This window comes from Nicotiana tabacum, chromosome 17 (assembly GCF_000715075.1).
Source record: "Nicotiana tabacum cultivar K326 chromosome 17, ASM71507v2, whole genome shotgun sequence".
NCBI classification, from domain to species: domain Eukaryota; kingdom Viridiplantae; phylum Streptophyta; class Magnoliopsida; order Solanales; family Solanaceae; genus Nicotiana; species Nicotiana tabacum.
In genome coordinates this window covers 117,779,242-117,791,638 of record NC_134096.1, presented here as the reverse complement: position 1 = coordinate 117,791,638, position 12,397 = coordinate 117,779,242, and the positions used below count along the sequence as shown (strand labels likewise).

Sequence of the window (12,397 nt, the reverse complement as noted above, 5' to 3'; positions counted from 1 at the left end):
ATTCATTTGATTTAGCATTAATTGCTGTAGTACTTCATCAAGAAGGGGAGAAGTCTTTGATTCAAGCTCTAGACAATACCAAATCAGGTACGAAAGAAAATTAAAATAACAGCTAATTGTCATTATTTATTTGTTTTAGAATGATTGCTTGACTTTTATATATGTATATGCGTGTATTCAATATTTGTGTTTGTGTATATTGGTGTTTGAAGAGTTGATGCTTTTGGGATTGCTCTCCTTGTTGCTGACTGTTCTCCAAAGGCCTATTGCCAAAATCTGTATTCCTAAGGCTGCTGCTGAAATTTTTCTTCCATGTCAAAGCTTGACAAGTGATGATGAAGAGGAAGACCCAAAATGTGAACAACAAGTATTTGTAAATGATAAAGAAACTGCAACTTGGTTCAATGTAAAGAGATAGATTTTAGTTGCAAGTGAATTTTACGTGTCAAAATTTTTTATTTTCAGGGGAAGAAATCTTTGATGTCTAGAGAAGGTGTGGGGCAGCTTCAACTGTTAATATTTGCTCTGGCTTTCTTCCATATTCTTTCTTGCTTCCTCACCTTCAATCTTGGAACTCTTAAGGTAATTAATTAAGTTCTTGAATCACTTCGGTTTTTCTTGAAATAGTATTGATTTCCATTTTTATATACTAGAAGTTCTTTATTAAAATCCGTTAAAGTATTTGTTCACCTTTATATTGACTAATTTTTTATTATGGTCACAATTATTTCATTACATGATTGCACGTTTTACCAGTTGTCACTAGTAAATATTATTCAAACAAAACAGAGAAGTAGCGAAGTTGAAAATGAATTCTTCTTTGAACATATTTCTGGAACTCTTTACTATGATATTTGTAATATGGCCAAATTTTCATGACATTTACCATAACATAATATCCATTATAACAAATTTGTGATTCATGACATTTGCCATGACATAATATCCATTATAACAAATTTGTGGATCATGACATTTGCCAAGACATAATATCCATTATTAGGCCAAGGATTTCTTGCTAAAAATAGGGGAGTTTCTCCTCATTTGCAAACACATCAATTCAAGAGCTTTTCACTTTTGTCTTTCTTTCTCCTTTTTTTCATTATAAAGTATTTTGTAAGAGAGTGAGTGTTGGGAAACACTTGTGTGAACCCTTTCTTTGGAGTGATCTTGTGAGGTTATTCTCTTGGGGTATTTGGGATTAATTAGAGTATTTACTCTAATTTTATACTCTCTTTTGTACTCTTGTTGGTATAGTGAGATTGCTCCTCTCCTCTTGTGGACGTAGGTCATCTTGACCGAACCACGTTAAATTTGTATCTTCTTTATATTCTTTAATTGCCGTTATTATCAACTTTCATTGTCTTTGTTATTGTCATTATACCGTTGTTTGGCTAAATTTCGCACTACCCGGGTTCCGATCCTAACAAATTGGTATCAGAGCCAGATCTAACCGGGTTAGTTTACATAGACAAAATGACTCTAATAAAGTCTTATGTTGAGAAATTTGACCGAAGTGCAAACTTCAGAATGTGGCAATTAAAGATTGAAGCTATCCTAATTCAGGATGGCTTACATTTGGCACTGCAAGAAAATGAGAAGATGCCGGATAAAATGACAGACGAGGAATTTACCGTCATAGACAAAATGGCAAAAGCAGGTATTATTTTAAATCTTTCAAATGAGGTTTTGCGTGAAGTTGCGGCAGAAAGCTCAGCCAAAGGCATATGGGAAAAGTTTAAAACCTTATATATGAAAAGAACAGTAGAAACACAGATTTTACCTAAAGCAAAAACTCTACACTTTTCGTATGGATGAAGGTACCTCTATACTTACTCATTTTGATACTTTGTTTCTCTTCTTATGGATTTAAGTAACATAGATGCTGAAATCAAAGATGAGGATCAAGCTGTGTTATTGCTTGTTTCCTTACCCTAGTCGTTTAAACATATAAGAGATACTATACTTTATGAAAAGGATAATATCTCTTATAAAGATATCAAATCTATTTTGAAATCAAAAGAACAAATAGATAGAGATATTACTGGGGAAACTAGTGAGAACCAAGGGGAAGGCTTATTCATAAGAGGTAGATCCAATAAAAAAGATTCAAGTAGTGAGAAACCTAAATCAAGGTCAAAATCCAGATACAGGAATGTCATGTGCAAATATTGTCATAAGAAAGGTCACATTATTTCTGAATGCTTTAAATTGAAAAACAAAGAAAAGCATACAGAAAAGAAAAATGAGCACAAAAATACTGACACTGCCGAAGCAGGTGTAGTTGCTGATGAGACTGAGGGAACTATTTTTTTAGCAACTAAAAATAGTTTCAAATCTAACAATGAGTGAATTTTAGATTCGGGTTGTTCTTATCATATGTATCCTAGTCGGGATTTATTTACCACATATGAATCTATTGGAGGTGGAGTTGTCTTGATGGGCAACAATGCTGTCTGCAAAGTTATTGAAAAAGGTACAGTCCGAATCAAAATGCACGATGGTGTGGTGAGAACTCTCACCGATGTTAGACATGTTCCTGACTTGGAAGAAAAATCTCATCTCTTTGGGCACTCTAGAATCTCTTGGGTGTAAGTACACAGGTGAAGGTGGAGTTCTGAAAATTTCTCATGGTGCTCTTGTGATCATGAAAGCACGCAGATCTGGTACGTTGTATACTCTTTTGGGATCTACTGTTACAGGTGCTGCTGCAGTTTCAATATCAGATAAATCAGATTCTGACATCACCAAATTGTGGCATATGCGATTGGGGCATATGAGTGAAAAAGGCCTTTCCATCCTCAGTAAAAGAGGTCTCTTATGTGGCCAAGGTACCGAAAATATGGAGTTCTGTGAACATTGTGTGTTCGGGAAGCAAAAAAGAGTCAGCTTCAAATTTCCAGCGATTCATAGAATAAAAGATACTTTGGATTACATTCATTCAAATCTTTGGGGTCCTTCCCGTACCCCATCAAAAGATGGTGCCAGGTATATGTTAACTTTCATTGATGATTATTCAAGGAAAGTTTGGATTTATTTCCTGAAAAATAAAAGTGATGTTTTCTTAAATTACAAAAAATGGAAAGTTTTGATTGAGAAGCAAACAGGAAAACAGGTTAAGCGGCTTAGAACAGATAATGGATTGGAATTTTGTAATGATGAATTCAACGAATTTTGCAAGAATGAAGGAATTGCTCGACATCGTACTGTGAGAATGACACCTCAGCAAAATGGTGTGGCAGAAAGGATGAATAGAACGCTTTTGGAAAGGGCTCGTTGCATGATTTCAAATGCTGGGTTGACAAACGCCTTTTGGGCAGAAGCTATCTCTACAACTTATTATATTGTCAACCGAGCTCCTTCTGCACCTTTGAACTTTAAGACTCCATAGGAAATGTGGTCAGGTACTCCTGCTAATTATTCTGATTTAAAGATATTTGGTTTCCCTGCATACATGCATGTAAATGATGGAAAATTAGAGCAAAGGGCTAAAAAGTACAATTTCCTTGTGTATGCATCTGGGGTGAAATGATACCGAAAGTTGAGACAGAAGCTGAAATTCTTGAAGTTGAGACTCTTGAAGTTGAACCAGAAGAAGAGGAGTATTCTATAGCCAAACATAGACCAAGAAGAGAAGGTAAACAACCATTAAGGTTTGGAGATTATGTTGCATTTGATTTTTCAGTTGCACATGAAACTGAAGAAATTGGAGAACCATCAAAATATTCAGAAGCAGTTTCTGGTGCTGACTCAGCCAAGTGGCTGATTGCAATGAATGAAGAAATTGAGTCTCTCCACAAGAATGGTACTTGGTCTCTTGTGAAGCCGCCATCAGGAAAAAGAATTGTTGGTTGCAAATGGGTCTTCAAGTAAAAGGATGGCATTCTAGGGGTTGAAGATGCGAGGTAAAGGCACGATTAGTTGCAAAGGGCTATAGTCAGGTACAAGGAGTTGATTTTAATAATATTTTCTCACATGTTGTTAAACATAACTCTATTCGTGTCTTGCTTGCCTTCGTTGCCATGTATGATTTGGAATTAGAACAACTTGATGTTAAGATAGCTTTCTTACATGGCTAACTTGAGGAACAAATATACATGCATCAACCCGAAGGATTTGAAATTGAAGGAAAAGAAGATCATATTTGCTTGTTGAAGAAATCCTTGTACGGATTAAAGCAGTCTCCAAGACAATGGTATAAAAGGTTTGATTCCTTTATGTTGGGTCATGGTTATTCGAGGAGCATGTATGATAGTTGTGTTTACTTCCGGAAGTTAACTGATGGTTCATTTGTGTACCTATTATTATATGTTGATGACATACTCATTGCTGCTAAGGATTTAATAGAAATTCACAATTTGAAAAGTCAGCTGAAAAGTGAATTTGAGATGAAAGATTTGGGAACAGCTAAGAAAATCCTTGGCATGGAGATCAAAAGAGATCGAAAAGCCAACAGGTTATTTCTGACCTAGAAGAAGTACTTGGAGAAAGTCTTAGAGAGGTTTGTCATGAAAGATGCTAAACCAGTTAGTACCCCTCTTGCTGCTCATTTTAAGTTATCAGCTGCTCAGTCCCCGTAGTCAGAGGAAGAAGAGAGGTACATGTCACAGGTTCCTTATTCTAGTGCAGTCGACAGTATTATGTATGCAATGGTTTGTACATGTCCAAACATTTCACAAGCAGTGAGCTTGGTAAGCCGGTATATGGCTTGCCCTGGTAAAGCACATTGGCATGCTGTGAAATGGATTCTCAGATACTTGCGAGGTACTTCAAACACATGTTTGGAGTTTGGGAGAAATACTAACACTTTGGTTGGTTTTGTAGACTCAGATTATGCAGGTGATCTTGACAAAAGAAGATCCCTGACAGGCTATGTATTTTGCATCGGTGGTTGCGCTATTAGTTGGAAAGCTACATTACAACATGCAGTAGCCTTATCTACTACCGAAGCAGAATATATGGCAGTGACCGAGGCGATCAAAGAAGCTTTATGGTTGAAGGGTCTATTTGCGGAACTCAGTTTACACCAAGGTGGTATTACCATTTTCTGTGATAGTCAAAGTGCCATTCACTTGACTAAAGATCAAATGTATCATGAGAGGACGAAGCACATTGATATAAAGTATCATTTCATCCGAGAAACCATTGCTGAAAGAAAAGTCTCTGTTCAGAAGATCAACACTAGAGACAATCCTGCTGACATGTTCACAAAACCTCTTCCAGTATCCAAGTTCAAGCTTTGCCTGAACTTGATTGGCATTTATGAAGAATGATTTTGCCCATTGGAGTTTTTGCGGAGAATGTGGAGCAAATTTACTATAAGCCGAAATTAGGCCAAGGTGGAGATTTGTAATATGGCCAAATTTTCATGACATTTGCCATGACATAATATCCATTATAACAAATTTGTGATTCATGACATTTGCCATGACATAATATCCATTATAACAAATTTGTGGATCATGACATTTGCCATGACATAATATCCATTATTAGGCCAAGGATTTCTTGCTATAAATAGGGGAGTTTCTCCTCATTTGCAAACACACCAATTCAAGAGCTTTTCACTCTTGTCTTTCTTTCTCCTCCTTTATTTCATTATAGAGTATTTTGTAAGAGAGTGAGTGTTGGGAAATACTTGTGTGAACCCTTTCTTTGGAGTGATCTTGTGAGGTAATTCTCTTGGGGTATTTGGGATTAATTAGAGTATTTACTCTAATTTTGTACTCTCTTTTGTACTCTTGTTGGTATAGTGAAATTGCTCCTCTCCTCTTGTGGACGTAGATCACCTTGACCGAACTACGTTAAATTTGTGTCTTCTTTATATTCTTTAATTGCCGTTATTATCAACTTTCATTGTCTTTATTATTGTCATTGTACCGTTGTTTGGCTAAATTCCGCACTACCCGGGTTTTCGATCCTAACAAATTAGTATCAGAGCCAGATCTAACCGGGTTAGTTTACATAGCCAAAATGACTCTAATAAAGTCTTATGTTGAGAAATTTGACCGAAGTGCAAACTTCGGAATGTGGCAATTAAAGATGGAAGCTATCCTAATTCAGGATGGCCTAGATTTAGCACTGCAAGGAAATGAGAAGATGCCGGATAAAATGATGGACGAGGAATTTGCCGTCATAGACAAAAAGACAAAAGCAGGTATTATTTTAAATCTTTCAAATGAGGTTTTGCGTGAAGTTGCAGCAGAAAGCTCAGCCAAAGGCATATGGGAAAAGCTTAAAACCTTATATATGAAAAGATTAGTAGAAAACAAGCTTTACCTAAAGCAAAAACTCTACACTTTTCGTATGGCTGAAGGTACCTCTATACTTACTCATCTTGATACTTTTGATTCTCTGCTTATGGACTTAAGTAACATAGATGCTGAAATCAAAGATGAGAATCAAGCTGTGTTATTGCTTGTTTCCTTACCCTAGTCGTTTAAACATATAAGAGATACTATGCTTTATGGAAAGGATAATATCTCTTATAAAGATATCAAATCTATTTTGAAATCAAAAGAACAAATAGATAGAGATATTACTGGAAAAACTAGTAGGAACCAAGGGGAAGACTTATTCATAAGAGGTAGATCCAATAAGAAAGATTCAAGTAGTAAGAAACCTAAATCTAGGTCAAAATCCAGATACAAAAATGTCATGTGCAAATATTGTCATAAGAAAGGTCACATTATTTCTGAATGCTTTAAATTGAAAAACAAAGAAAAGTATACAGAAAAGAAAAATGAGCACAAAAATACTGACACTGCCGAAGTAAGTGTAGCTGCTGATGAGACTGAGGGAACTATTTTTTTAGCAACTAATAATAGTTTCAAATCTAACAATGAGTGGATTTTAGATTCGGGTTGTTCTTATCATATGTGTCCCAGTCGGGATTTATTTACCACATATGAATCTATTGGAGGTGGAGTTGTCTTGATGGGCAACAATGCTGCCTGCAAAGTTATTGGAAAAGGTACAGTCCGAATCAAAATGCACGATGGTGTGGTGAGAACTCTCACCGATGTTAGACATGTTCCTGACTTGAAGAAAAATCTCATCTCTTTGGGCACTCTAGAATCTCTTGGGTGCAAGTACACAGGTGAAGGTGGAGTTCTGAAAATTTCTCATGGTGCTCTTGTGATCATGAAAGCAAGCAGATCTGGTACGTTGTATACTCTTTTGGGATCTACTGTTATAGGTGCTGCTGCAGTTTCAATGTAAGATAAATCAGATTCTGACATCAAATTGTGGCATATACGATTGGGGCATATGAGTAAAAAAGGTCTTTCCATCCTCAGTAAAAGAGGTCTCTTATGTGGCCAAAGTACCGAAAATATGAAGTTCTGTGAACATTGTGTGTTCGGGAAGCAAAAAAGAGTCAGCTTCAAATCTTCAGCGATTCATAGAACAAAAGGTACTTTGGATTACATTCATTCAAATCTTTGGGGTCCTTCCCGTACCCCATCAAAAGGTGGTGCCAGGTATATGTTAACTTTCATTGATGATTATTCAAGGAAAGTTTGGATTTATTTCCTGAAAAATAAAAGTGATGTTTTCTTAAATTGCAAAAAATGGAAAGTTTTGATTGAGAAGCAAACAGGAAAACAGGTTAAGCGGCTTAGAACAGATAATGGCTTGGAATCTTGTAATGATGAATTCAACGAATTTTGCAAGAATGAAGGAATTGCTCGACATCGTACAGTGAGAATGACACCTCAGCAAAATGGTGTGGCAGAAAGGATGAATAGAACGCTTTTGGAAAGGGCTCGTTGCATGATTTCAAATGCTGGGTTGACAAACGCCTTTTGGGCAGAAGCTATCTCTACAACTTGTTATATTGTCAACCGAGCTCCTTCTGCACCTTTGAACTTTAAGACTCCATAGGAAATGTGGTCAGGTACTCCTGCTAATTATTCTAATTTAAAAATATTTGGTTGCCCTGCATACATGCATGTAAATGATGGAAAATTAGAGCAAAGGGCTAAAAAGTGCAATTTCCTTGGGTATGCATCTGGGGTGAAAGGATACCGACTATGGTATCCTGATCCCACGGCACCAAAATTTATAATTAGCAGAGATGTAACCTTTGATGAATCCTCTATGTTACATTCTAGAAAAGAGTCTTCTAGTTCTTGTAATACAGATAAAGGAAAGAGTACACAGAACCAGGTGGAGATTGAGATTGGCATTCCTTCTGAGCCAAGCTCATCAACTTTGGAGCAAAATACAGTTGAAACTCCTGAAGTTGAGACAAAAGTTGAAATTCTTGAAGTTGAGACTCCTGAAGTTGAACCAGAAGAAGAGGAGTATTCTATAGCCAAACATAGACCAAGAAGAGAAGGTAAACAACCATTAAGGTTTGGAGATTATGTTGCATTTGATTTTTCAGTTGCACATGAAACTGAAGAAATTGGAGAACCATCAAAATATTCAGAAGCAGTTTCTGGTGCTGACTCAGCCAAGTGGCTGATTGTAATGAATGAAGAAATTGAGTCTCTCCACAAGAATGGTACTTGGTCTCTTGTGAAGCCGCCATCAGGAAAAAGAATTGTTGGTTGCAAATGGGTCTTCAAGAAAAAGGATGGCATTCCAGGGGTTGAAGATGCAAGGTAAAAGGCACGATTAGTTGCAAAGGGCTATAGTCAGGTACAGGGAGTTGATTTTAATAATATTTTCTCACCTGTTGTTAAACATAGCTCTATTCGTGTCTTTCTTGCCTTCGTTGCCATGTATGATTTGGAATTAGAACAACTTGATGTTAAGATAGCTTTCTTACATGGCTAACTTGAGGAACAAATATACATGCATCAACCCGAAGGATTTGAAATTGAAGGAAAAGAAGATCATGTTTGCTTGTTGAAGAAATCCTTGTACGGATTAAAGCAGTCTCCAAGACAATGGTATAAAAAGTTTGATTCCTTTATGTTGGGTCATGGTTATTCGAGGAGCATGTATGATAGTTGTGTTTACTTCCGGAAGTTAACTGATGGTTCATTTGTGTACCTATTATTATATGTTGATGACATGCTCATTGCTGCTAAGGATTTAACATAAATTCACAATTTGTAAAGTCAGCTGAAAAGTGAATTTGAGATGAAAGATTTGGGAGCAGCTAAGAAAATCCTTGGCATGGAGATCAAAAGAGATCGAAAAGCCAACAGGTTATTTCTGACCTAGAAGAAGTACTTGGAGAAAGTCTTGGAGAGGTTTGTCATGAAAGATGCTAAACCAGTTAGTACCCCTCTTGCTGCTCATTTTAAGTTATCAGCTGCTCAGTCCCCGTAGTCAGAGGAAGAAGAGAGGTACATGTCACAGGTTCCTTATTCTAGTGCAGTCGACAGTATTATGTATGCAATGGTTTGTACACGTCCAGACATTTCACAAGCAGTGAGCTGGTAAGCCGGTATATGGCTTGCCCTGGTAAAGCACATTGGCATGCTGTGAAATGGATTCTCAGATACTTGCGAGGTACTTCAAACACATGTTTGGAGTTTGGGAGAAATACTAACACTTTGGTTGGTTTTGTAGACTCAGATTATGCAGGTGATCTTGAAAAAAGAAGATCCCTGACAGGCTATGTATTTTGTATCGGTGGTTGCGCTATTAGCTGGAAAGCTACATTACAACATGCAGTAGCTTTATCTACTACCGAAGCAGAATATATGGCAGTGACCGAGGCGATCAAAGAAGCTTTATGGTTGAAGGGTCTATTTGCGGAACTCAGTTTACACCAAGGTGGTATTACCATTTTCTGTGATAGTCAAAGTGCCATTCACTTGACTAAAGATCAAATGTATCATGAGAGGACGAAGTACATTGATATAAAGTATCATTTCATCCGAGAAACCATTGCTGAAAGAAAAGTCTCTGTTCAGAAGATCAACACTAGAGACAATCCTGCTGACATGTTCACAAAACCTCTTCCAATATCCAAGTTCAAGCTTTGCCTGAACTTGGTTGGCATTTATGAAGAATGATTTTGCCCATTGGGGATTTTGCGGAGAAGGTGGAGCAAATTTACTATAAGCCGAAATTAGGCCAAGGTGGAGATTTGTAATATGGCCAAATTTTCATGACATTTGCCATGATATAATATTTATTATAACAAATTTGTGGTTCATGAAATTTGCCATGACATAATATCCATTATAACAAATTTGTGGATCATGACATTTGCCATGACATAATATCCATTATTAGGCCAAGGATTTCTTGCTATAAATAGGGGAGTTTCTCCTCATTTGCAAACACACCAATTCAAGAGATTTTCACTCTTGTCTTTCTTTCTCCTCCTTTATTTTATTATAGAGTATTTTGTAAGAGAGTGAGTGTTGGGAAACACTTGTGTGAACCCTTTCTTCGGAGTGATCTTGTGAGGTTATTCTCTTGGGGTATTTGGGATTAATTAGAGTATTTACTCTAATTTTGTACTCTCTTTTGTACTCTTGTTGGTATAGTGAAATTGCTCCTCTCCGCTTGTGGACGTAGGTCACCTTGACCGAACCACGTTAAATTTGTGTCTTCTTTATATTCTTTAATTGCCGTTATTATCAACTTTCATTGTCTTTGTTATTGTCATTATACCGTTGTTTGGCTAAATTTCGCACTACCCGGGTTTCCGATCCTAACAATATTTGTTAGTCTTCTAGAAAATTTCTTAAGTAAATTGGTGGCTAGAATTGGAAATGTGCTTGATCTATGTTATTCCTTACTACTATTTTGGTAAATGGTCAGATGAGGAGATGGAAAATGTGGGAGGTAGAAACAAGAACCTTAGAGTATCAATTTTCACATGGTAAGTTAATTTAATATATTATTATTTGTTTTATTTTAAATTAGTAGCCTTATTATATAGAGTTATTTATAGTTATATCTTAATGATCTGATTTTGTTAATATTTTTACTACATTCTTAGCGCATACAATTTGAAACTCTAAACTTTCGACGTAATGACATTAGTAAACATCTTTCAAAACATCTTTCAAACTAGATGTGTGGGTTCAAGTCATGCTCTTTTTTCCTTTTTTTCTTTACCTTAACCCAAAAATACAACCCAAAAAAAAAAATCAAACATGTACCGTCTGCTTGATACTTATGATATTTTAGAAACTTGGAAAACGCAAATAGCATGTAACCGATAAAATTACCTACAAACAACGTCACAAGTTTCTATTAACAATATCTTTCATTTGAGTCAAACTATTCCTTAATCCTCATAATGTATAGTTTACTTACAATACGTTAATTAAGGTGAGGGTTAATATTTGACATTTTGTTCGTCTGTTAAATATTTTGGATTCAAGGAGGTTTCAACTAATTCATCAAACATCATTCGGCAAGCGGCATCTCAAATTTTGGATTGAACACCGCTTTCGGCGTTTGCCAGTAAGCTGTTTTAATTTTATGATTAAATCATCTTTATTTAATTACTAATTGATTAGACCTGAAAAAGCAATGAAATAGATTATAATATATAGTATAACCTTTCGTGATGGCTAGGTTTGTTTTCTTAAGACAATTTTATGGATATGTTTACAAAGTAGACTATTTTACTCTCAGACATGGATTCATAACGGTACGCGTCTTAAACCTTGGTTAACACTCTTTTCCGTTTAGGGTGTCACAGAAAATATTTGTCGGAGAATAACTTTTTTTTCTGGTTTTTTACTCGGCGTCATTGGGGCTCCGACGAACTCCCTAATAAGATTTTTTTTCCTTATCAAGGGCTAGTTATTCTCTTGTATTTAATTGTCAGAAAATATTTAGGTGGAAGTAAGTTTTTCGCAACTATATATATCTCATTTCTTAACTTTTTATTACTACTTCAATCAACACTTAAACATTACTAGTATTAATCTTCTCATTAGCAGCTTGTTTGGATGGTTGTTACATGTTGTATTGTATCGTATTGTCACTTTAAATACGATATTTATTTTTATTGTTATGCTAGAATTAGCAAGGAAGAAGAATGGAGAAGAATCAGTAATTTGGTCAGTAATTTGGAATTAGCTCAACTGATTTGTCTGGAGCATAAACACCGACTATATACAGTCCTAACTAACAATTAGATACTAACTTCCTTAAATAACTATAACATACCATAACTTTCAATATGTACACTAAGGTCCATAGTACTAACTAACTTACTAACTAACACTTATATACACCAATACTCCCCTCAAGTTGGAGGGTGTAGGATGTTTAACACTCCCAGCTTGCCAAGGAGGAACTGATGCTGAGGTGATGCCAAGCCTTTGATGAGGATGTCACCTTGCTCATTTTTAGTAGAAACATATTGTGTCTGCAAGATCCCTTGTTTGAGTTTCTTCCGGATGAACTGACAGTCTATCTCAATGTGCTTTGTGCGCTTATGAAAGATATGATTAGCAGCTATTTG

General features: G+C 36.0%; 1 pseudogene; it reads left to right on the top strand.

Annotated features, from left to right (window-relative positions):
- The first annotated feature begins 217 nt into the window (after positions 1 to 217).
- LOC107811160 (MLO-like protein 6) overlaps positions 218 to 12,397 on the top strand; it is a 71,796-nt pseudogene continuing 59,616 nt past the window's right edge.